Here is a 26,548-nt window from a genome sequence, read left to right on the forward strand (position 1 = left end):
ACCGATATTTGGCTGAAATTCGCTATGTCAGTTAGGTCTCACAAAACAAAACCTCTGTTTGTCAATGACCTTTACATATTAGTCAAAACCATTTCATTATGAAAGTTTGTTACTTTGTGGGACTTCATATGACAGGAATTAGCAGATATGCACTATAGCAGTAAGATACAATGATATAGTTGGAGCATGTTGGAACATTTAAAAAAAGTCAAGATTTTTATGACAGTTTCTTTTATTCTTTTAATCATACTTAAAATACAACCTCCACCTTAAAATGAAGTTGATGAAAGGCAATCATTAACTACTACACTAACAGCTTACTCTGTCTATTCTTAATCATTAAGATTTAACTTTTATTTTTATTTTGAATGAATAGTTCTGGGCACATTTCATTATACATGTATATTGCACAAACATGTTTATTCCAACCAAACCCTGAACATTATAATCACAGTGAATCAATGCTAACAGATGCCCGAAATCTTGTTCATCTAGCAGATGAAGATGTTTTATGATGTTTACAATAAATAATATCAATCAAAACAATAAACACACATGTCTGATCGATATCATCTGACTACATTCCAACACATTATTTGCCCATTATATTCCTATACCAAAAAGTGTTTCAACAATTCATGAAAAAGTTGTATGTTTTGAGTAAATAAGTATATAATAATGTATAATTTTAATGTTTAATTTCAAAGTGGGGCAGCCCAAAGTGAGGTGGCTCTTTAAAGTGAGGGGGCAGCCCAAAGTGAGGGGGCTGCCCCTCACTTTAAAGAGTGTAAAAAGTGAGAGGGCAGCCCAAAGTGAGGTGGCAGTTTAAAGTTAGGGGGCAGCCCAAATTGAAGTGGCAGTTTAAAGTAAGGGGGCAGCCCAAAGTGAGAGGGCATCCCAAAGTGATGGGGGCAGCCCAAAGTGAGGTGGCAGTTTAATTAGGTGAGGGGGCAGCCCAAAGTGAGGGGGCAGCCCAAAATGAGGTGGCAGTTTCAAGTGAGGTGGCAGTTTCAAGTGAGGGGGTAGCCCAAAGGGAAAGGGCAGCCCAAAGTGTGATGGCAGCCAAAAATGAGGGGGAAGTCCAAAGTGAGGGGGCAGCCAAAAGTGAGGGGGCGGCCCAAAGGGAGGTGGCAGCCAAAAGTGAGGGGGAAGCCCAAAGTGAGGGGGCAGCCCAAAGTGAGAGGGCAGCCCAAAGTGAGGGGGCAGCCCAAAGTGAGAGGGCAGCCCAAAGTGAGGTGGCAGTTTAAGGTAAGCGGGCAGCCCAAAGTGAGGGAACAGACCAAGGTGAGGGGGCAGCTGAAAGTGAGGGGTAGCCCAAATAAGGTGGCAGCCAAAAGTGAGGGGGAAGTCAAAAGTGAGGGGCCAGCACAAAGTGAGGGGGCGGCCCAAAGTGAAGGGGCAGCCCAAATTTAGGTGGCAGCCAAAAGTGAGGGGGCAGCCCAAAATGCCCTCTCCCTGCTATTTTTGGCATGAAGACAAAACTACTGCATTCACCCGGCACTGGAAAGTAAAAACACGGCCCATTTCCCCGGCTATCCTTGGACCTGGGGGGTGGGGTGGGGGAGGGGGGACGACGTGGTGACAAATGACTGGTGCATAATGTCGATATCAACACCACCATGTTGTTCATTTTAGTACTTTTAAAGCATTTGTTTAAAAAAATCGCAAAGAATCGATTGTGTGTTCATATAAAATATAAACATCAGAAGAGTTTTATTACTATATTTTACTGTTTATTTTTGAATTTCAAAATATGTGTGCACTAAATGGCAAGTTTTTATGATAAAGTTACCTCCCCTTTAAAAAAAAAAGCCATGATGTCCACTACTGTGGAGAGAAAATATTCCATCACTTATTCATGCACTCCAAACTTCACAAAATTATAAAGCCTATATAAGTATTAATATTAATATTTATATTGATGTTGTTGCAACGTTGAATTCTTGTATCAGATGTCACTTTATTTCAGATTTCTTTAGTAATCAGTGTATGTTTATATCAGACAAAAACATATTGATATTACATTATGGAATCTATGTATCTACATCTATTTACAAATTACACAAACCCTGTGCACAACAGTCTCATGTTAATATTGTGGAAGATTTTACAAATTTTATTACAATGTTTTCAATTCATTTTTTACAAGCATAGAATTTTCATTTATTTTACAGAAGTTTGGGATGGGTAGTTTTAATTTTTTTTTTGAACATTTTTTCTTTTATTCTTTCATAAATGAGACGGTTTCTGAAATTAAACCCAAGTAAACTAATCTATATACAAGTAATTCAAATCATATTCAGGCATTTACATAACACTGATACAAAAAACTACATAAAGAGTGCACTTCCTGAATTTGCTTTTCAAACACTCAATGTCACAATTTTTATTTAAATAATTGCTAATGGTTTGCAAGTGACAATTTATTTTCGAGGTAAATTCAAGATTGTTCAAGGACAATTTTAAGAATGTAAGACAAACAGTTTATTTCCTTGACATCAGCAAATAAGACATTATAATACACTACTATCCACACATGGGAAAAATAAACAGAGCTACTAGTATAAACTATTCCTAGAGGCGTGAAAGCTCTTTTGCAAGTATATTTTAGTATCAATGATTTTTTTTCTTAAACTGCTCGAAACTTCATGCAATTGGTTGAAAGCCATTCTAAGAGCATGGTACATTATTTACAATCTCTTTTTTGTACTGGCGGCACCTGTTAAAATACCTACATGTCAAGGTAACCTGCATTGCAGCATAATGCTGCATGCAATAATTTTGGAATTTGTCCGTACTGGTACAAGTACCACTGCATTAGCTACCGCAGAATATAATCCGCTTATTTACTGCATTGATGCAAGAAACATGTGGATGGTTATGTATATATACATGGTTTTTAGTCCGAGAACGTTTCAGGAACCAGGCTGATTAGTTTGCAAAATGAATTCTCATATATGCTTTATAGACTTGGAAAGAACGCAATAGAACAGTTATCTGACCTGATAATGGATACTACTGACCATACAAAGATACATGACAGGAAAGTCTTGTTTTGTCAAAAAAAATAATAAACAACATTCTGACCTATCAGATAATGTAAGAGTGAAAGTCCTTCTACTGAAAAATAAAAAATATATATCATCTGGTGTCATCCATTTTGACCAAAAGTGGTTGTTTTTAACTTTTAAACAGCAAATTGAAAAATTGCATCCGAAATTTTGTCTAAATTTTTGCAATCAAAATTCATTTGCCTTGAAATTTATTACTTATCTATAAGTTGATACTTTAAGTTGTTGTAGCACAGTGTAAGTGACCCTCACACTAGAGTAATTAATGAATTTGATTGATAACCAGTTTTCCATGAAAATGGCGAGTCTTCAACATAATTAAGCAACTATGCAAATATATAAGCTCATAAAATGCTACAGTGACTTAATTTCTATTTAAGCATACATGTTGTATCATAAACATATTCATATATTTGATCAAAATTCCACTCTTTCTTTTTATACCGTCACATTTCTGTGATGCAACTGAATAATTCTTCATGAAAAACATTAAATGTTGACAAGCCCAAATATGAAAGCAATGCAAATATTGTCAGATTTTATTTACAGTGTCGCTGAGATCATTAAGATCTCGAGTCTCTTATTTTTTTGGCTCCCACACAATACCACAGTGCAAACAATAACGATCAGGACCTGAAAGGCACACAATATGAATTTCTTCTAGTTTGGAAATGGTTTGGAATTGTTTGCAAAATACAACTAGTTCAACAAACAACCCATTGAGAATGAACAGCTTATTAATATACCTCCTCCACATGATACACAAAATGCTAGACTCCAACCATGATCATAGTAGCCTACCGTATTTTCTCGACTATAAGACGGGGAAATTGGGTCCCGATTTCTACCCCCAAAGTAGGGGACCCGTCTTATAAGCGAGTCGATAAAATATTTAAAAAAAATTCAAGTCAAAATCAGTTAAATTTTACATAGGGTATTCATCTATCCAGTCTATTGTCTGCTGATATAAGTATGGGGCAATTAGGTAAACAACACCACGAAATCTCTTCACCGCGCGTGCTCTGACGTCACACAGTGTACCGTTATATCTGCATTTTTTCTCATGGCGCTTGTCAGTATAATTAGTTTGGCAGATATATCAAATCAATAAATTGGAATCTTAATATGATGTAGGTACCTAACTGTCAATTTGATTAAGCAAACAAATGACAATGCAAATATGAATCCTTTATGTTCGTCGCCAATCAAGGGACAATATTGCGCATTATTGCTAAACAAACACCTATTCATGCCTCGGCTTTTCGCAGAATTTTATGTTATTGAAGCCATTTATTTTGCCGAAGAACTTCATTGGTGTCTTCAATAAAAAAATAAACTAAAACAAACATATGTTGTTATTGATTAATTATTACAATTTCGATAAGTAACGACCTGTTCTGCAAACTTATGTACTCATTTTTAACCTACCTCCAAATAGAGAGCTCACAGTTGACCGCCATTTTCTTTGAGTAAAACAAAAACAGTTACCGCGAAAGTCGATAATTGTCCATTGAGCATTTTTACACATTAGGAAGAATTTTAGCATTTTAGATTTGCTTAAAAATTTACCCCGTCTTATAAGCGAGTCGAAACAAAAAGCACCAGATTTCATGGGCAAAGTTAGGGGGCCGTCTTACAAGTGAATCGCCTTATAGTCGAGAAAATACGGTACCCTGTTGAGAATCTGTTCATGAACTGATGAACTTTTCATGAACGTTCATGAACTGTCAATCAAGTTCTTGAAAAAATTTGTCAATGTAGTTTATCAAAAGTTCATGAACCAAAGTTGATGAATTTTTGATGAACTGTTCATCAAGTTCATCAAAAGAAGTTCAGAAACCTTATGCCGTAATAATAAAAATCACCAATTTTCTTGCACAGAATTCATCAGAACATAAGTCCATGAAACTGTTCATGAACTTGAATCATCGAAGTTTAATGAATTTGATGAACTGTTAAACCATGCAAAAGATGAGACTCCCAGCAGAAGGGTGTGGCAACAACAGGCAGGTAGTTGAGGAGTGAGAAAGTGGTGACTGTTTGGTGAAGATCGGATGAAAACTTAAAAAGCCATTTTGGAAAATATAAGGGCAATAACCGATAAATGCATGGGGTTTCTGGGTTATCTAAGTTCATGAATAGTTCATGAATAGTTCTTATTCTCAACAGGGTGTTATTGTGACCTTGAGCTGGTTCAGTTAAAAAAAATAGGTTCTGCGTTTGTTGTTAATATCATCCATCAGGTTTAACGATGGTTCCCCAAAAAAACAACAGGTTCTGGACTGTGTTGTTGAAACCATTTATGTGGTGTTGGCCCCCTCCCCCCCCAAAAAACCCCCCAACAGTTTCTAGATGGTGTTGTTCAAATAATTCAATGGGTGTTGGCCCTCAAGCATGCAGCAGACAGAGGTTACAAGGATCAAACCTAAAATGGACCAAGTTACATATCGTGTAGCCTTGACCTTGATCTGGCTAGCCAGCCTGGTCTGCTGATGTCCCCATCCACTCCCATTAATTATTGCACAGCCTTTTTTACGGCATATTTTACCAGTTTATATGCCTCATTAAGGAAAGATATGAAATACTACTTAAGTATTTTATTAGATTTTGTAAACATCCAGCAAGGACATGAACCATCCAACACAGCCTGATAATCATGTAACCATGGTTCCTGTGCCTAGGTCAGTCACCAGCCTCCTCAGTTTCTTCACAAAGCAGTTACTCTTGACACCTCACTCTATGACACCTCTGCATTACAAAGGGCATCCATGGCTCATTTCATGATGGCAATTGTTTGATACACATCCAAGGAAACAGAGATGTCCCATGGTTTATAATGATTGATGTATGGAAACACAATCAGTTGGACATATATTGGACACTTCTAGTATGAAAGCCAATTCCCAAACCAGCCACACTGAAGTTATGGCTTTCCCATTCTGGCCAATATGTCTCCTCTATGAGCTATAGACAATATCCAGCAGTCAAAAGGTTTCCCATCATGCATCTGATTTACCCAGGTTATTGTCATAACAAAAATTGTCTGGACAAATGAAGCTTTGATACAATTCCCAGGGACAGCTAGCTTATTTTTGTATTCACCATGTCCTAAGTCTGGAATACTTTTATCATTGTTGCATTATTTAGATTTATAGTACAGCCCTGCTGGCTTAGTGGGTGCATGAGTGCTCACTTCAACAGCGTAAAATTTATTAAACAGGGGCTGGTACAAACCCTGGACATGTTGTAATAAGCTCTTTTTTTTCTTTAGAAAATTTATCTGTTTGAAAGTTCAAAACATTTGATGGGTCTGTTAATTAGTTTAATGTACATTAATATATAATATATAAAGGTATTTTAAAGACTGTAACATTTTTGTTAGTATTTCTTGATTATACACAAAGTTCATTTTCAAATAATGAATTTCGTAAGTTTTCTTTAAATAGAACGAATTGGACCAGTGAATCAGGTCACAAAGAATTTTTATCTAATTGCTATCAATGTTTATTAACAATGGTAACATTGTTATAAGATTGTCCAGATTATCTATAGCATGAGCTTTAGACATGTACTTGGTATAATTTTGAAATACATAAGCAACAATGACTGGAACAAATTTTTAGCAGACATAACTTCTTTGACTGTAATTGAAACGCATGACCATCTTGACTGATATTCATTGCGCTCTCTGTCCTGTCTGCTGTCTGCATTTGCTAGCTTATCATTTTAACTTTCATGTGGACACATAAAAAAATAGATTTTGTTTTGAAAATCAGATGCTTAAACAGATGCAGACTACAAATGCAGAAAGCATAAACACAGAATACCGACCTTAAATTCGAATGCTGTGAATACCCCAGTGCTTTCAGTGCTTTGATTAAGTACTTTTTTTTTTTTAAATAATATCCATAAAAGTTGGGGATTATTCAGGCCCTTTCATTGTTCAATCCTGATCATTACTCAGCCTTCAATGGAAAAGCCTGCCTTGACCTAGATACCATTAAGTCAAACATCCTTACCAAGTTAAATAAGGTCTGACAGAAAATATTTTTAGGCCTCATGTGCAGGGTTCTTACAAGGTTTTTATTAAAATATTTACCTGTTAGCCTATTTTTTACCAATGTACTAGACTTTTCAATAAGGCAAACTTCAAACCAACTTTGATGAATTGGTAGAAAATATGGCCTCAAATGTGTGAACCTTTTTCATATATTTGACCTAGTGATCTGTAACTTAACGAAAATTTACACATATCCAAACTTCACCTAGATTGCATGAATGTATGGCTGTTACAGTGAACAGCAAGCTTATGATGACAAAGTATGACATATAACAGTAACCTTACAAGCTTATGATGACAAAGCATGACAGACAACAGTTACTGTACGTGCTTATGTTGACAATGCATGACAGACAACAGTTACTGTACAAGCTTATGTTGACAATGCATGACAGACAACAGTTACTGTACACGCTTATGTTGACAATGCATGACAGACAACAGTTACTGTACAAGCTTATGTTGACAATGCATGACTGACAACAGTTACTGTACACGCTTATGTTGACAATGCATGACAGACAACAGTTACTGTACAAGCTTATGTTGACAATGCATGACAGACAACAGTTACTGTACACGCTTATGTTGACAAAGCATGACAGACAACAGTTACTGTACAAGCTTATGTTGACAAAGCATGACAGACAACAGTTACTGTACAAGCTTATGTTGACAAAGCATGACAGACAACAGTTACTATACAAGCTTATGTTGACAAAGCATGACAAACAACAGGTACTGAACAGGCTTATGATGACAAAGCATGACAGGCAACAGCTCCCCACTGTAAAGGCTTATGTTGACATAGCATGACAGACAACAGTTACTGAACAAGCTGTTTTGTTGACAATGCATGACAGACAACAGTTACTGTGCAAACTGATGTTGGCATGACAGACAACAGTTACTGTGCAAGCTTCTGTTGGCATGATGGATAACAGTTACTGTGCAAGCTTATGTTGGCATGATGGACAACAGTTACTGTGCAAGCTTATGTTGGCATGATGGATAACAGTTACTGTGCAAGCTTATGTTGGCATGATGGACAACAGTTACTGTGCAAGCTTATGTTGGCATGATGGATAACAGTTACTGTGCAAGCTTATGTTGGCATGATGGACAACAGTTACTGTGCAAGCTTATGTTGGCATGATGGACAACAGTTACTGTGCAAGCTTATGTTGGCATGATGGACAACAGTTACTGTGCAAGCTTATGTTGGCATGATGGACAACAGTTACTGTGCAAGCTTATGTTGGCATGATGGACAACAGTTACTGTGCAAGCTTATGTTGGCATGATGGATAACAGTTACTGTGCAAGCTTATGTTGGCATGATGGATAACAGTTAAAAGCATGGAACCTGTCTCTAAGTACCCTGTGCTCAGTTGAGTAAAACATCAACCAGATTTCCATATCAATAAAGTAAGCACTGTGTGACCATGTTTGAAAGGATATTTTCTTTATGAAATAGAAACACATTTTTTTATTAAACATCCTTTTTGCTGATATGCAGGTGTTATATAAATAGACAAAATGTTGAGATGTTCCTCCAGCTGATCAATTGATGTAGAAAGCATGTAAACTGTCTCTTAGAGTGAAAGACTACACTTAGTCTGGACTGCTCAATTATCTTTCACTTCCTATCCCATGTTACTGGCTTTATCAATTATCATCAAACATCAAACAATTGAGATTGATTAAACAAACAACATCAAAACAACTAATTGATCCATTCATTTCTAAAAAATGGTATCAATGTTCTTTTTATACTGAAACAGCACTACATTATTAAACTTGCAAAATTAAGACTTCTAGTACATATAGCCGTGATACTTAAATACACAGACTCAGAGCAGTAATTATGATAAGAATAAAAATAATTATAAGGCAAACATCTACGAAATTTCAATCATGAAGGTTTCTGTTTTCCTTGTCCATAATTATTCTATAGAACAGGTTATTAATTGAAATTCAACCATTTGTGTCATTATTATATCGGAAGTGAGCACTGTGTGGGTGAAAGGGTAATTCAATATTCCTCAGACCAGGGGGTGGGCTATGATCAATAGCATCAACTAATTCTTCTTTACAATCATCATTAATGGCATAAAAGAGGCTTCTGACACTGCTGTATGTTCTGTTTCTATGTGGTTAAGTCTCATTATAAGCGTGTGTTATGTACAAAAACTGCCTTAACGGGCCACTCCAAATTCCCCCTGTACGTTTTTACTATATAATGTACGTGCATTAAACGGCCAACTGTCTAACGCGGCCACAGCCACTAATTTTTGTCCCCATGAAGCCATATAATCACTAATTAGCGGCCACTAATCCCTTGTCACTGACACTTCCGCTTATAATTTTTTCCAATACACAGCTTTAATTGCGTATAGAAGTTTACGGAAAAGAACGACGGCCTCGGGTATCTCCGTCATCCAATGAAAATGAATATTGCATCACACGATTGACATGCGTGTTTACTCATCAAGAAATCATGTTTATCACACGTCGGCGAATGTTTTGATCAGGATTGACACAATTAATGACACAAATAATACGATAATTAAATCATTAAGAAGTTAACTATTAGATACCGACAAAAACACCGGTTATTATGAATTCACAGTTTGCATTGTCATTCGACAGCGTGAAACGAGTTACGATTTTTATTCACTTCAATATTATTTTGTTAAAGTGCACAAATTTATGTTTCTATGAACGGATATTTACAATGCATTGTTCTTGATATTTCTTAACTTTGATTATGGCTGAAAAAAGACTAATCGAAAGTGTTTGACTCTAAAAAGAACATGTCTAGTGTATAAATTTATTAGAAAACGGCCGTAGTGCAAGAAGTGTTGCCAAGGAATTTAACAGTTGACAGACTCAAATCAATGTCTTACTTAAGCGTAAGCGTGAAATTGTGGAGGAATATGAAAGCAATGGAAGATTACAGGAAATGTGTATGCACATGTAGTTGTGTAAACGTGTAGACTGATCTGTGGTGTGTTTTGTTTATGCTATGCATCAACATTTATTTAATGTACGGACTACTTTAAAACGTAAACTAAAAAAATGTGTATGTACATGCAGTTGTGTAGATGTGTAGACTGATATGTGGTGTGTATTGTTTATGCCTTATATCAACATTTATCTAATGTATTTTAATTACAAATTTGAAATAAAGTTATTTTATCTATGCAAATGTATTTGTATTCAACCTTCTTCAATAATATTGATACATATGTTATTGATTGTGGTGTGAGGTGGTGGTTAAGATACATACAATGTACTCCATCTCTGAAAAAAGCTAAAGTGGCGGAAATGTCAAACCTGGAATAAGTGGCCACCTGTCTTAAGCAGCCACTTTGATCATTTCCCAAGGGTGGCCACTTAATACAGGTTTGACTGTATGCCTCAATACTATATCATGAGTAAGATATAATATCCCAGGTTTAATGAGTTGGATAATGAAATAAAGCCTTAAACACTTGTTCAGACACATAATTGTTACTATCAAACTTCATGGTCTATGTTCAAAATTGCACTGTTGCAGTGCATACCTTTACTGATATGTTATGTTTAAAAGTCAGACAAAGAAATTACAAGAAAAAATAACAAGAAAAAACAAGCAAATTTGTTGATTTGATATCCCCGCCTGAGAAGTAGATGGAATAGAAATCCATTGAAATATTCCAACATGCTTTACGGCTGCAGAGTGATGGAAGTTAATGAAAATTGGATATGAAATACATGTATGAGTTGCAATGGTTTGTAATAAAGATTATTTTATATAATTTGACCTAGTGACCTAGTTACTCAGTTCCATCCTAATGAAATAATCCATCATAAGGCAAACACTCTAAATATAATGGACCAGAAATATTGCAAACAAATATATAGCCTCTAGAGTATTTTCCAAGATTTGACCAAGTGACCTAGTTTTTGACCCCACATGACCTAGTTTCAAATTAAGCCAAGATTTCATGGAGGCAAATATTCTGATTAAGTTTCATGAAGATTGGAGCAGATATATTTCCTGTGTTTGTTCCCAAAATGTCCATCAGATTTTACCTAATGACCAACTGTAATTTACTACATATAGGACAATACCTAACAACAGAAATCTAGAATTTATACAAAAAATATTGATATTTTGCTTGTTTGTAAACCAGATAATATTCTAGGTAGAGTGGCTTTTAGATCTTTTTAACATGCCTTTGTTTTGATAAAATTATGATTAATGTTTGTTTATATTTTGATGTTGGAGTGTCTAGTTGTCAGGTACACTATTATTTCTAGGCTTACAATTTAATAAATTTATATTACAATTTATTCCATCAACATACATTTTATTTTTTACATTTTTTTGGCAAAGAAATGAAATAATCCTTTAAAATGCATTATATCAAAGAAGCTGAGTCTATATTTAGATGATTTATGTTCAAGTTACAAGCGATAAAATTATTTTTGTATTTCATTAAACATCAATAAGCACCTTTTAAAAACTGTTTAACATCAATTATCAGAAATATTAGAAGTTGTTTTTGTACACACCTGAACAGTTAATATTTTTAACTCAATGGATAAGAAAATCTGTTTTGCATACAGCAAATGCAGATAAACTTTGAGCAAAAAGATCAGCACTTACTGCAAAAAGCACAAACAAGCCCACGCAAGCCCTGCTCTGGTAAAAGCTCTCTGGGTTTGCTTAAATTCTGGATTTTATTAAGCAGGGTTTGTTTAAACATTGATGACAAGCACTTTTGTTAGAATTCGTGCTTGTTCATTAAAAAAGCTAAATTTCGATGACTGAATAACCATAAAAAATAAAATAAAGGAAACTTTGAAAATTAACCCAGCACATTGTAACCAATATGTTATATATTGCCATTGATCCTTCATATTTCTATACCCTACACATTGTAACATATATGTTATATAATGCCACTGATCCTTCACATTCCTAAGCCCTACACATTGAAACCTATATGTTATATAATGTCACTGGGCCTTCACAATAACACATTGTAACCTATATGTTATATAATGCCACTGATCCTTCACATTCCTATGCCCTACACATTGTAACCTATATGTTATATAATGCCACTGGGCCTTCACATTCCTATGCCCTACACATTGTAACCTATATGTTATATAATGCCACTGATCCTTTACATTCCTATGCCCTACACATTGTAACCTATATGTTATATAATGCCACTGATCCTTTACATTCCTATGCCCTACACATTGTAACCTATATGTTATATAATGTCACTGATCCTTTACATTCCTATGCCCTTCACATTGTAACCTATATGTTATATAATGCCACTGATCCTTTACATTCCTATGCCCTACACATTGTAACCTATATGTTATATAATGCCACTGATCCTTTACATTCCTATGCCCTACACATTGTAACCTATATGTTATATAATGCCACTGATCCTTCACATTCCTATGCCCTACACATTGTAACCTATATATTATATAATGCCACTGATCCTTCATATTCCTTAGCCCTTCACATTGTAACCTATATGTTATATAATGCCACTGGGCCGTCACATTCCTATGCCCTACACATTGTAACCTATATGTTATATAATGCCACTGGGCCTTCACATTCCTATGCCCTACACATTGTACCCTATATGTTATATAATGCCACTGATCCTTTACATTCCTATGCCCTACACATTGTAACCTATATGTTATATAATGCCACTGATCCTTTACATTCCTATGCCCTACACATTGTAACCTATATGTTATATAATGTCACTGATACTTCACATTCCTATGCCCTACACCTTGTAACCTATATGTTATATAATGCCACTGATCCTTTACATTCCTATGCCCTACACATTGTAACCTATATGTTATATAATGCCACTGGGCCTTCACATTCCTATGCCCTACACATTGTACCCTATATGTTATATAATGCCACTGCGCCTTCACATTCCTATGCCCTACACATTGTAACTTGTATGTTATATAATGCCACTGGGCCTTCACATTCCTATGCCCTACACATTGTAACCTATATGTTATATAATGCCACTGGGCCTTTACATTCCTATGCTCTACACATTGTAACCTATATGTAATATAATGCCACTGATCCTTCACATTCCTATGCCCTTCACATTGTAACCTATATGTTATATAATGCCACTGGGCCTTCACATTCCTATGCCCTACACATTGTAACTTGTATGTTATATAATGCCACTGGGCCTTCACATTCCTATGCCCTACACATTGTAACCTATATATTATATAATGCCACTGGGCCTTTACATTCCTATGCCCTACACATTGTAACCTATATGTTATATAATGTCACCGATCCTTCACATTCCTAAGCCCTACACATTGTAACCTATATGTTATATAATGCCACTGATCCTTCAGATTTCTATGCCCTACACATTGTAACCTATATGTTATATAATGCCACTGATCCTTCATATTCCTTAGCCCTTCACATTGTAACCTATATGTTATATAATGCCACTGGGCCTTCACATTCCTATGCCCTACACATTGTAACCTATATGTTATATAATGCCACTGATCCTTCATATTCCTTAGCCCTTCACATTGTAACCTAAATGTTATATAATGTCACTGGGCCTTCACATTTCTATGCCCTACACATTGTAACCTATATGTTATATAATGCCACTGATCCTTCATATTCCTTAGCCCTTCACATTGTAACCTATATGTTATATAATGCTACTGGGCCTTTACATTCCTATGCCCTACACATTGTAACCTATATGTTATATAATGCCACTGATCCTTCATATTCCTTAGCCCTTCACATTGTAACCTATATGTTATATAATGCCACTGGGCCTTCACATTCCTATGCCCTTCACATTGTAACCTGTATGTTATATAATGCCACTGGGCCTTTACATTCCTATGCCCTACACATTGTAACCTATATGTTATATAATGCCACTGATCCTTCATATTCCTTAGCCCTTCACATTGTAACCTATATGTTATATAATGCCACTGGGCCTTCACATTCCTATGCCCTACACATTGTAACCTATATGTTATATAATGCCACTGGGCCTTTACATTCCTATGCCCTACACATTGTAATCTATATGTTATATAATGCCACTGATCCTTCATACTTTAGCCCTTCACATTGTAACCTATATGTTATATAATGCCACTGCGCCTTCACATTCCTATGCCCTACACATTGTAACTTGTATGTTATATAATGCCACTGGGCCTTCACATTCCTATGCCCTACACATTGTAACCTATATATTATATAATGCCACTGGGCCTTTACATTCCTATGCCCTACACATTGTAACCTATATGTTATATAATGTCACCGATCCTTCACATTCCTAAGCCCTACACATTGTAACATATATGTTATATAATGCCACTGATCCTTCAGATTTCTATGCCCTACACATTGTAACCTATATGTTATATAATGCCACTGATCCTTCATATTCCTTAGCCCTTCACATTGTAACCTATATGTTATATAATGCCACTGGGCCTTCACATTCCTATGCCCTACACATTGTAACCTATATGTTATATAATGCCACTGATCCTTCATATTCCTTAGCCCTTCACATTGTAACCTAAATGTTATATAATGTCACTGGGCCTTCACATTTCTATGCCCTACACATTGTAACCTATATGTTATATAATGCCACTGATCCTTCATATTCCTTAGCCCTTCATATTGTAACCTATATGTTATATAATGCTACTGGGCCTTTACATTCCTATGCCCTACACATTGTAACCTATATGTTATATAATGCCACTGATCCTTCATATTCCTTAGCCCTTCACATTGTAACCTATATGTTATATAATGCCACTGGGCCTTCACATTCCTATGCCCTTCACATTGTAACCTGTATGTTATATAATGCCACTGGGCCTTTACATTCCTATGCCCTACACATTGTAACCTATATGTTATATAATGCCACTGATCCTTCATATTCCTTAGCCCTTCACATTGTAACCTATATGTTATATAATGCCACTGGGCCTTCACATTCCTATGCCCTACACATTGTAACCTATATGTTATATAATGCCACTGGGCCTTTACATTCCTATGCCCTACACATTGTAATCTATATGTTATATAATGCCACTGATCCTTCATACTTTAGCCCTTCACATTGTAACCTATATGTTATATAATGCCACTGCGCCTTCACATTCCTATGCCCTACACATTGTAACTTGTATGTTATATAATGCCACTGGGCCTTCACATTCCTATGCCCTACACATTGTAACCTATATGTTATATAATGCCACTGGGCCTTTACATTCCTATGCTCTACACATTGTAACCTATATGTTATATAATGCCACTGATCCTTCACATTCCTATGCCCTTCACATTGTAACCTATATGTTATATAATGCCACTGATCCTTCATATTCCTTAGCCCTTCACATTGTAACCTATATGTTATATAATGCCACTGGGCCTTCACATTCCTATGCCCTACACATTGTAACCTATATGTTATATAATGCCACTGGGCCTTTACATTCCTATGCCCTACACATTGCAACCTATATATTATATAATGCCACTGATCCTTCATATTCCTTAGCCCTTCACATTGTAACCTATATGTTATATAATGCCACTGGGCCTTCACATTCCTATGCCCTACACATTGTTACTTGTATGTTATATAATGCCACTGGGCCTTCACATTCCTATGCTCTACACATTGTAACCTATATGTTATATAATGCCACTGGGCCTTCACATTCCTATGCCCTACACATTGTAACCTATATGTTATATAATGCCACTGGGCCTTTACATTCCTATGCCCTACACATTGTAACCTATATGTTATATAATGCCACTGATCCTTCATATTCCTATGCCCTACACATTGTAACCTATATGTTATATAATGCCACTGGGCCTTCACATTCCTATGCCCTACACATTGTACCCTATATGTTATATAATGCCACTGGGCCTTTACATTCCTATGCCCTACACATTGTAACCTATATGTTATATAATGCCACTGGGCCTTCACATTCCTTAGCCCTACACATTGTAACCTATATGTTATATAATGCCACTGGGCCTTCACATTCCTATGCCCTACACATTGTAACCTGTATGTTATATAATGCCACTGGGCCTTCACATTCCTATGCCCTACACATTGTAACCTATATGTTATATAATGCCACTGGGCCTTCACATTCCTATGCCCTACACATTGTAACCTGTATGTTATATAATGCCACTGGGCCTTCACATTCCTATGCCCTACACATTGTAACCTGTATGTTATATAATGCCACTGATCCTTCATATTCCTATGCCCTACACATTGTAACCTATATGTTATATAATGCCACTGGGCCTTTACATTCCTATGCCCTACACATTGTAACCTATATGTTATATAATGCCACTGGGCCTTCACATTCCTTAGCCCTACACATTGTAACCTATATGTTATATAATGCCACTGGGCCTTCACATTCCTATGCCCTACACATTGTAACCTGTATGTTATATAATGCCACTGGGCCTTCACATTCCTATGCCCTACACATTGTAACATATATGTTATATAATGCCACTGGGCCTTCACATTCCTATGCCCTACACATTGTAACCTGTATGTTATATAATGCCACTGGGCCTTCACATTCCTATGCCCTACACATTGTAACCTATATGTTATATAATGCCACTGGGCCTTCACATTCCTATGCCCTACACATTGTAACCTATATGTTATATAATGCCACTGGGCCTTTACATTCCTATGCCCTACACATTGTAACCTGTATGTTATATAATGCCACTGGGCCTTCACATTCCTATGCCCTACACATTGTAACCTGTATGTTATATAGTGCTTAAGACCCTTCCCTTCACATTTAAAAAAAACGAGTTTGAAAGAATGACAGAGTAGTGTTTGGTGTTTTACAAAGATAAATGACCATCATATTGAAATAAATTGAGCTACAGAGAAATGGACAAATACTCGCCAACAACTAATTAAGTGTGAATACACTAGTATTTTGCAATTAAAGATTTATGTCCTAACAGGGATTTGACCCAACCTTGATAGAATATTAATCCACCTGTTACAACATGTCATCATGAACAAGGACATCCATAAAACATTCATGCTCATGACATTCTAGTCACGAAGGTCACGGTGGCTACAAAAATATTTTATAATGTACCGTTTTAGTACTCATGTCTTGATTTGCGCCCATGATGGTGAGGCTACCGATATCTACTTGTTAGCTTTAACCTTATGAAGACAGTTTCTATCTCAAGTTCTTTTTTTATATCATTGGATCAAAGAAAGCTTATTTGTAATACATCATTTAAAAATGCTTGCTTAAACATTAAACACTAAATTAGGTACGGAAAATATGTTCTATGTTTTTCCTCTCATCCACCATGCAACAAGAGCCTGTCTGCCCACGTCTTAATGTGACAGATTTTTTCCAACATTAAATGTTTTTATTCTAAAAAAAATTTGATGATATCCAAAATGATGTACTTCCTTTTTCCCACAGTGAGATAAAAATTTAAAAACAAAAACAAATGGAAGTTTTGTATTCTCAGAAAAGTCTAAAACCAGGCTGAGAATTAAATACCGAAAGACCACAAGCCAATTGCTGAAGAAAATAAATGGAATGGAAAATCTTCATTAGCATTGATCTTATCTTTTTCCATTTATTCTTTACTTGATATCTTTGTTTTTAATTCAAAACCACTTTTTTGATTTGATTTAGATTTCTTTAACTTCTTGGTTTCAAGAGAGCTGTGCTGTTTTAAAGGTATGGTTCATTAACATAATTATGTCTGGCTTAAAAGTCATGTTCAACTGATGGCTGGTTGTTCAATTCCCCTCTATTAAACCCAGATTTGATAAGTAACAGGGGAGCATTAACACAATTTTATTTTACAGACCATTTTTTTACTAAGTAAAGGGCAATTACTCTTGTAAGATAGAGTAAAATGTCACACAATTTGCAGGTGCTCTATTTCCCATGCTGACCAGCATTCCTATCAAGTTTCATGTCTGTATGAGCAATACATTAGAGCTAAATGCAACAGAAAATCTTCAAGACTATTTTTTCTCAGCACAATGACAATGGCCATCACTCTTGCTAGGCAGGTGCACAGTTTCCCGCGATGACCAACATTTCTATGCCACGATGACCAACATTCCTATGAAGGTTCATGTGCTACTTAGGTGAAATACTTTTGAAGCTTTTTTTCAAGACAAGATTATTCAAAACATTTTTTATAAAGTCAATGGTCAGAGCTCTCATAGACTACGTGAAGTGTCACCTATTATGCATTACAATGAAGTTTCATGGGTATAGGTGCAACACTTTAGGAGCAACATGCAGTATAAAATTATTCTGACCATATTTTTCTAATTAAAGGGCCATAACTCTTGTTAGACAAAGTGAAACGTCAAAGCAATCACAGGAGCACCATTTCTTGCTGACCAATATTGCTTAAAATGCAGTAGTAGGTGTGTAGGTGCAATTGTTGAGTTACATGCGACACAATATTTTGTGACAGGACAGTACATACATGACCCAAATATAGTCTTCAAATATCTATCTATCCGAATGACTCTGATTTACTAAAATATATTATGTACGGCAGATTTGAAAAAACTTTTATCCCGTTGGACAAAATATAATTTCAAACACTTCAAACACAAAAATGAAAATAAAACATTTGGTAAACAATTTTGTAACATAACAACATTCCCTTAAAGGCATAAACTTTTATGACATAAGTTCAATGGTTAGATTAAATCATGAAATGAATGAAAACTGCACTTTAAAAATGATTTAAAGGCTTTATGTCGCATTAGGAGCCAATGAGACAGTTTATATACCATGTCAATTATACTGCATGAGAACAAAAATTGTTCTTCATGAAAAAATCAATGACCACCATCTGTTTTATATATATACCACCATTTTGATTTCTATGTCTTAATTATATAGCAATACATCAGACAAGCAAACTTATAATTAACCGATCCTTTTTTGTCTAAAAAAAAAAAAAAAAAAGCCTGATATGAAATTTGTTAGTAAATTAGTAACGTAGTTGAAAGGACTGCACAGTGAGCTACACAGCAATTTGACAATGTTTTACTCAACAGTTTTTTGTGTTTTTTATTGCATTGATGTTATAAAGTTACAATAAAAAGAATTTCGGATAGACAAGATTTAAACAATGTCTCTCTGAAAAATACTTAATAGTTCAGATAAACAAACTTATGATTCAAAGGTATATTTTTCGCCCTTAAATACAATTAATAATTGCTCATTTTATTACATTTTACTTCATAAAATTAGTGATAAATCAGACTGTGACCTTGCATTGTTTACCCTGATTGTCAGGCTTGCAGTAAAGTGAATCCACTAAAATGTTGTTTTAAAAGTAATATATTTAAACATGGGTAGGTCACTTAAAGGGTTGAAGGGTCCATCAATAAGTCCACATTTTATATTGCCCTACACTACACCAAGATGTGTTAAAGTAAAAAAATAAAATGAAAATAGATGTTTGAGAGACTGTGATCCCATCAACAATACATTCATTTCTAGGAAGATTAAAATGCCATAATGTCATCCACATTTTGTGAAAACATTAATACACTGAGTATGCCTTTGATTTAAACTGAGCATTTTTTAATTATAGAAATCAAATGAAAGTATACATATTCTATTCAGAGTGTAAGACTATTTTATGTCATTCAAAATTCCTTAACGGACTGTATTTAAATTTAATTTGCTATCTTTTGACAATGTTGGTGATTTTATCTTAAATATTTACAACTGTATACAAATGTTGATGGAGTAAACCAGAAATAAATCTGAAACTGCGCATAAATTAAATTACACAAACTGTGAAATATAATCCTGTCTGTTGAATCTCCTTTTTTATAATATTCATCCTGGTTGTATTTTTCATAAGGCGACACCACAGATATCAATTCCATGTACAAATTCTTAGTACTTCTGGTGATGATAATCACTAATTGCACTAACACCATCCAGAATAACAACCAACACAAGAATACAGTACTAGCTCATTAGATGATCACTAGCATCCTTCCCTTGATTGAACACAGATTTCTACTTTCACTTTTAAAACACATCACTGAACGGTAAAACCTCTGTTCACTTCATTGGTATTGTCATCGATATTAAATTACAACCATCCTTTTACAGTAATTGCACTGTAGGGTATTTAATGGTTTGTAATAAATAGCTTGCTACATTGGTTTGCCGTATCCTGGTTATAAGTACAGCATTTAAAATACTTTTGACAATTCAGTGCACAACTTACAATAAACAAATTTAAACCGCTACGATAAAACACTTTTAGCATTAAAAAATTACCACAGTTACGATAGGACTCTTAAGGCAGTTGCTTACTCCACAAGAAATTCACATGTTATCCTGCCATTGTTCAGTGTGTATTCACAGATACTGGAGGAAAGGTGCAATGTTCTTGTAGACACAGTCAACTGTAAATTTCCCCTTTATCAAATGGTCAACACCGCTATCTGATAGTATCATGATATTCATACAAATGCTCCAATAATATGAACATTTTAAGGTCAAAACCTTGTCATTCAGTTCAAATAATTGTTCTTTGTATAATTATGAAATTAATTCACGACATGTCACTTATAAATCTCATTTTGCATTTTAAGGTATCAGTTGCATCAAATATATAAACACAAGCAAAATTGTGTACACATTACATAGAACAAATAATTATTACAATATGGGCAAGTATACATTTCCTATATGCCTGCCAAATATTTATTAACATCTTGTGTTATAGATTAAGCCAAAAATAAGAGTTTTCTTTTATGTCTATTGTGGTTTGAATATTTGCTGACAGCAAACACTATATGTATCCATAGTATGGTGCTTGAGTAATTCTGACATTAGTGTATTCCTTTGGACATTCAGTGGCATTGGATTATTCATTAGGGCCTCAAGAGACACTTGACATTGGTGTATTCCTTAAGAAACTCCAGTGACATTGGTGTACTCCTTAAGAACCTCCAGTGACATTAGTGTACTCCTTAAGAAACTCCAGTGACATTGGTGTACTCCTTAAGAAACTCCAGTGACATTAGTGTACTCCTTAAGAAACTCCAGTGACATTAGTGTACTTCTTAAGAAACTCCAGTGACATTGGTGTACTCCTTAAGAACCTCCAGTGACATAAGTGTACTCCTTAAGAAACTCCAGTGACATTGGTGTATTCCTTAAGACACTCCAGTGACATTAGTGTACTCCTTAAGAAACTCCAGTGACATTGGTGTATTCCTTAAGACACTCCAGTGACATTAGTGTACTCCTTAAGACACTCCAGTGACATTGGTGTACTCCTTAAGAAACTCCAGTGACATTGGTGTATTCCTTAAGACACTCCAGTGACATTAGTGTACTCCTTAAGAAACTCCAGTGACATTGGTGTACTCCTTAAGAAACTCCAGTGACATTGGTGTATTCCTTAAGACACTCCAGTGACATTGGTGTATTCCTTAAGACACTCCGGTGACATTAGTGTATTCCTTAAGAAACTCCAGTGACATTGGTGTATTCCCTTAGACACTCCAGTGACATTAGTGTACTCCTTAAGACACATCAGTGACATTGGTGTATTCCTTAAGAAACTCCAGTGACATTTGTGTATTCCTTATGACATTCAAGTGACATTGGTGTACTCCTTAAGACACTCCAGTGACATTATGGTGTATTCATTAAGACACTCCAGTGACATTGGTGTATTCCTTAAGACACTCCAGTGACATTAGTGTATTCCTTAAGAAACTCCTGTGACATTGGTGTATTCCTTAAGACACTCCACTGACATTGGTGTATTCCTTAAAATACTCCAGTGACATTGGTGTATTCGTTAAAACACTCCAGTGACATTAGTGTATTCCTTTAGACACTCCAGTGACATTGATGTAATCCCTAAGACACATCAGTGACATTTGTTTATTCCTTAAGAAACATCAGTAACATTGGTGTTTTTCTTGGACACTCCAGTGACATTGTTTTGTTTTACTCCAGTGACATTGTTGTGTTTCTTAAGACACTGCAGTGGCTTAGCATGGTGTAATCTGCAAGACACTCCAATGACATTGATGTATTCCTTAAGTCATTCCAGTGACATTGAGGCTACCCATTGACATTCCAGTGATATGGATGTTACCTTTTTATATTCCAGTGACATTGAGGCTACCCTTTGACATTCCAGTGACATTGAGGCTACCCTTTGATATTCCAGTGACATTGAGGTTACCCTACAACATTCCAGTGACATTGAAGTTACTCTTTGACATTCCATTGAGATTGAGGTTACCATTCGACATTCTAGTGACATTCAGGCTACCCTTTGACATTTCAGTGACATTCAGGCTACCCTTTGACATTCCAGTGACATTGAGGTCACCCTTTGACATTGAAGCTACCCTTTGACAATCCAGTGACATTGAGGTTACATGTTGACATTCCAGTGACATTGAGGTTACATGTTGACATTCCAGTGACATTGAGGCTACCCTTTGACACTCCAGTGGAGGTTACCCTTTGACATTCCAGTGACATTGAGGTTACCCTTTTACATTCCAGTGACATTGAGGTTACCCTTTGACAATCCTGTGGAGGTAACCCTTTGACATTCCAGTGAAGTTTACCCTTTGACATTCCCATTCCAGTGACATTGAGGTTACACATTGACACTCCAGTGGCATTGGTGTCTATGCCTTGGGACACTCAAGATTTTGTGACGCAATTTTCAGTGTTCCTGGTCACCAAATTCTAAGGCCGCAAAGTGCGCCCAAAACTATAATTTTATAGTGGTTTTGCCATACCTTATAATGTAAAGTTAATGCCGACAATATCTCCGGTACCAAAAATGTGGGGCGGTCAGAACCAGAATAGGCGTTTAGGTATCGCGATTCTTTACATGACCTGACCTTCAGCGCATCTCTGACGTGCCGGCTTCAATGTTTTCTAACGCCTGCAACTTTTTTCGCTTAAGATCTGAATGATGCGAAAATGCCGTTAAATTGCGCCATGTAGTTTTGTTTTCACACATTATAAGACAAACAAATGAAACTTCACTGTTTGAATGGCCTCAAGTGGTTTATTTGCATTTAGCAAGTTGTTACCATATTGAATGCACTTTTGCATATATTTACGTAAGTCATTATGTAAACATACTTCTTATTTCGTACGGAGATCTAATTTATCAAATAAGAATTGAAACTGAATTTAATATTCATATTAACATGACTGACAATGATAGACAACATGACTGACAATGATAGACTGAGACTTTTTGATCATTCAGTCTTTGATTTTTTATGCTAAAACCTCCAATGTTGAAAGAAAAGGAACAGAATATTCCTCTTTTATTATTTTATATGATACATCAACAGCCCATTTAGCTGGTACTGAAATAAGGTAATGATACAATATCAACAGCCAATTAAGGTTATACTGGTATAAGATAATGTTACATCATCAACTGCCTATTTAGCTGGTACTTGAATTAGGTAATGATACAATATCAACAGCCAATTAAGGTTATACTGGTATAAGATAATGTTACATCATCAACTGCCTATTTAGCTGGTACTTGAATTAGGTAATGATACAATAACAACAGCCAATTAAGGTTATACTGGTATAAGATAATGTTACATCATCAACCACCTATAAAGCTGGTATTGGAATAAGGTAATGATACAATATCAACAGCCAATTAAGGTTATACTGGTATAAGATAATGTTACATAATCAACTGCCTATTAAGCTGGTATTGGAATTAGGTAATGATACAATATTAACAGCCAATTAAGGTTATACTGGTATAAGATAATGTTACATAATCAACTGCCTATTTAGCTGGTATTGGAATAAGGTAATGATACAATATCAACAGCCAATTAAGGCTATACTGGTGTAAGATAATGTTACATCATCAACTGCCTATTAAGCTGGTATTGGAATTAGGTAATGATACAATATTAACAGCCAATTAAGGTTATACTGGTATAAGATAATGTTACATAATCAACTGCCTATAAAGCTGGTATTGGAATAAGGTAATGATACAATATCAACAACCAATTAAGCTGGTATTGGCATAAAGTAATGATACAATATCAACAGCCAATTAAGCTGGTATTGGAATAAGGTAATGATACAATATCAACAGCCAATTAAGCTGGTATTGGCATAAGGTAATGATACAATATCAACAGCCAATTAAGCTGGTATTGGCATAAGGTAATGATACAATATCAACAACCAATTAAGCTGGTATTGGCATAAGGTAATGATACAATATCAACAGCCAATTAAGCTGGTATTGGCATAAGGTAATGATACAATATCAACAGCCAATTAAGCTGGTATTGGCATAAGGTAATGATACAATATCAACAACCAATTAAGCTGGTATTGGCATAAGGTAATGATACAATATCAACAACCAATTAAGCTGGTATTGGCATAAGGTAATGATACAATATCAACAGCCAATTAAGCTGGTATTGGAATAAGGTAATGATACAATATCAACAGCCAATTAAGCTGGTATTGGCATAAGGTAATGATACAATATCAACAGCCAATTAAGCTGGTATTGGAATAAGGTAATGATACAATATCAACAGCCAATTAAGCTGGTATTGGAATAAGGTAATGATACAATATCAACAGCCAATTAAGCTGGTATTGGCATAAGGTAATGATACAATATCAACAACCAATTAAGCTGGTATTGGAATAAGGTAATGATACAATATCAACAGCCAATTAAGGTTATACTGGTATAAGATAATGTTACATCATCAACCACCTATTAAGCTGGTATTGGAATAAGGTAATGATACAATATCAACAACCAATTAAGCTGGTATTGGCATAAGGTAATGATACAATATCAACAGCCAATTAAGCTGGTATTGGAATAAGGTAATGATACAATATCAACAGCCAATTAAGCTGGTATTGGAATAAGGTAATGATACAATATCAACAGCCAATTAAGGTTATACTGGTATAAGATAATGTTACATCATCAACCACCTATAAAGCTGGTATTGGAATAAGGTAATGATACAATATCAACAGCCAATTAAGGTTATACTGGTATAAGATAATGTTACATAATCAACTGCCTATTTAGCTGGTTCTGGAATAAGGTAATGATACAATATTAACCGCCTATTTAGCTGGTATTGGAATAGGGTAATAAAACTACTGACTAGGAATGCAATATATATATGATATTTGATTGAATATTAATTTTGTATTGTAATGTCAAAATCGTTATTTGGATATTCAATTTCTTTGTTGACTAAAAAAAATATTGAACCTTTTGCCTTCAACTCTGTAGTTGTGTATAAAGTTTGTTTATCTTGTTTTTACAAAGATTGTCCGCTAATGCCAGACGTGTAAATGTGATGACAGTAGACTAGTCACGCGTCATTTGTCAATTAGGGACAAATCAACTTTAAATTTATACAATAACTGGCTATTTAAAACAAAATGCACAAAACAAGTTTCAATTATTTTCGGTACATTTAAATGAACAGCAGTCAATTAAAGATTTTAGGAATCGTCATTCACACCAATGTGTTGTCTTGGCTACCAATTAAGCTATGCAATATTGCTCAAATTGCTGAGATGATATGAATGATAAAGCGTTTAAGGATATATTTCCTGTATTGTTTTACAACGGATGAGACAAAATCCATGTTTGTTTTCATTTAATCACTTTACTAGTTCCCAAGTTGGTTTGGTTTTTACTAGTTATATTTAGTGAAGGTCTATTCCAGAAAGAGCAGAAGATATTGTAGACGTCCTATGTAATGATCCTCTTTTGGTGCATAACAGTCATTAAATTGGAAATATATGATCTTTGCAGATACTATTTCTCATTGTTTACTAATATGTATGCAGTGAAATTCAAATTATTCAGTATTTTAGTTTGTTCAAAATGTCTTGGTTTTTGTCGAGAGGTTTTTGAAAATGGGGAACTTCAAAGGATAGTTTAGGGAAAATCAAGGTCCATCATCGGTATCAGCTACGCCAAAGAAGGGTAAAAAGGCCAGGCTATTACTATGGTGAATATTAATAGTTTATTTAAACTTAATTAATTTTGGTAATCAAATTTTGAATATTTGATCGAAAGAATTACTGAATATTCGAATATCAATTTTTGCTATTCGTTTGCATCCCTAATACTGATTAGGGCTGTAACGAGTACCTGAGTAATCGC

At 35.2% G+C, this 26,548-nt stretch overlaps 1 protein-coding gene across 7 annotated transcripts in view; it reads right to left on the reverse strand.

Annotated features, from left to right (window-relative positions):
- Positions 1-26,548, reverse strand: part of LOC128214151 (cAMP-specific 3',5'-cyclic phosphodiesterase 4C-like) — a 406,322-nt gene that overhangs the window by 238,101 nt on the left and 141,673 nt on the right. The window contains exon 1 of one of the 7 annotated variants that reach the window (XM_052920464.1): positions 20,129-20,412. The exons of 5 other annotated variants lie outside the window; for them this stretch is intronic. The gene's annotated coding sequence lies outside the window, so the exon portion shown is untranslated. Of the gene's footprint in view, positions 1-20,122; positions 20,413-26,548 lie in introns of those variants that run through there. One more of the 7 variants, XM_052920465.1, reaches the window with a different exon arrangement.

Source organism: Mya arenaria, chromosome 13 (assembly GCF_026914265.1).
Source record: "Mya arenaria isolate MELC-2E11 chromosome 13, ASM2691426v1".
Lineage (NCBI taxonomy): Eukaryota > Metazoa > Mollusca > Bivalvia > Myida > Myidae > Mya > Mya arenaria.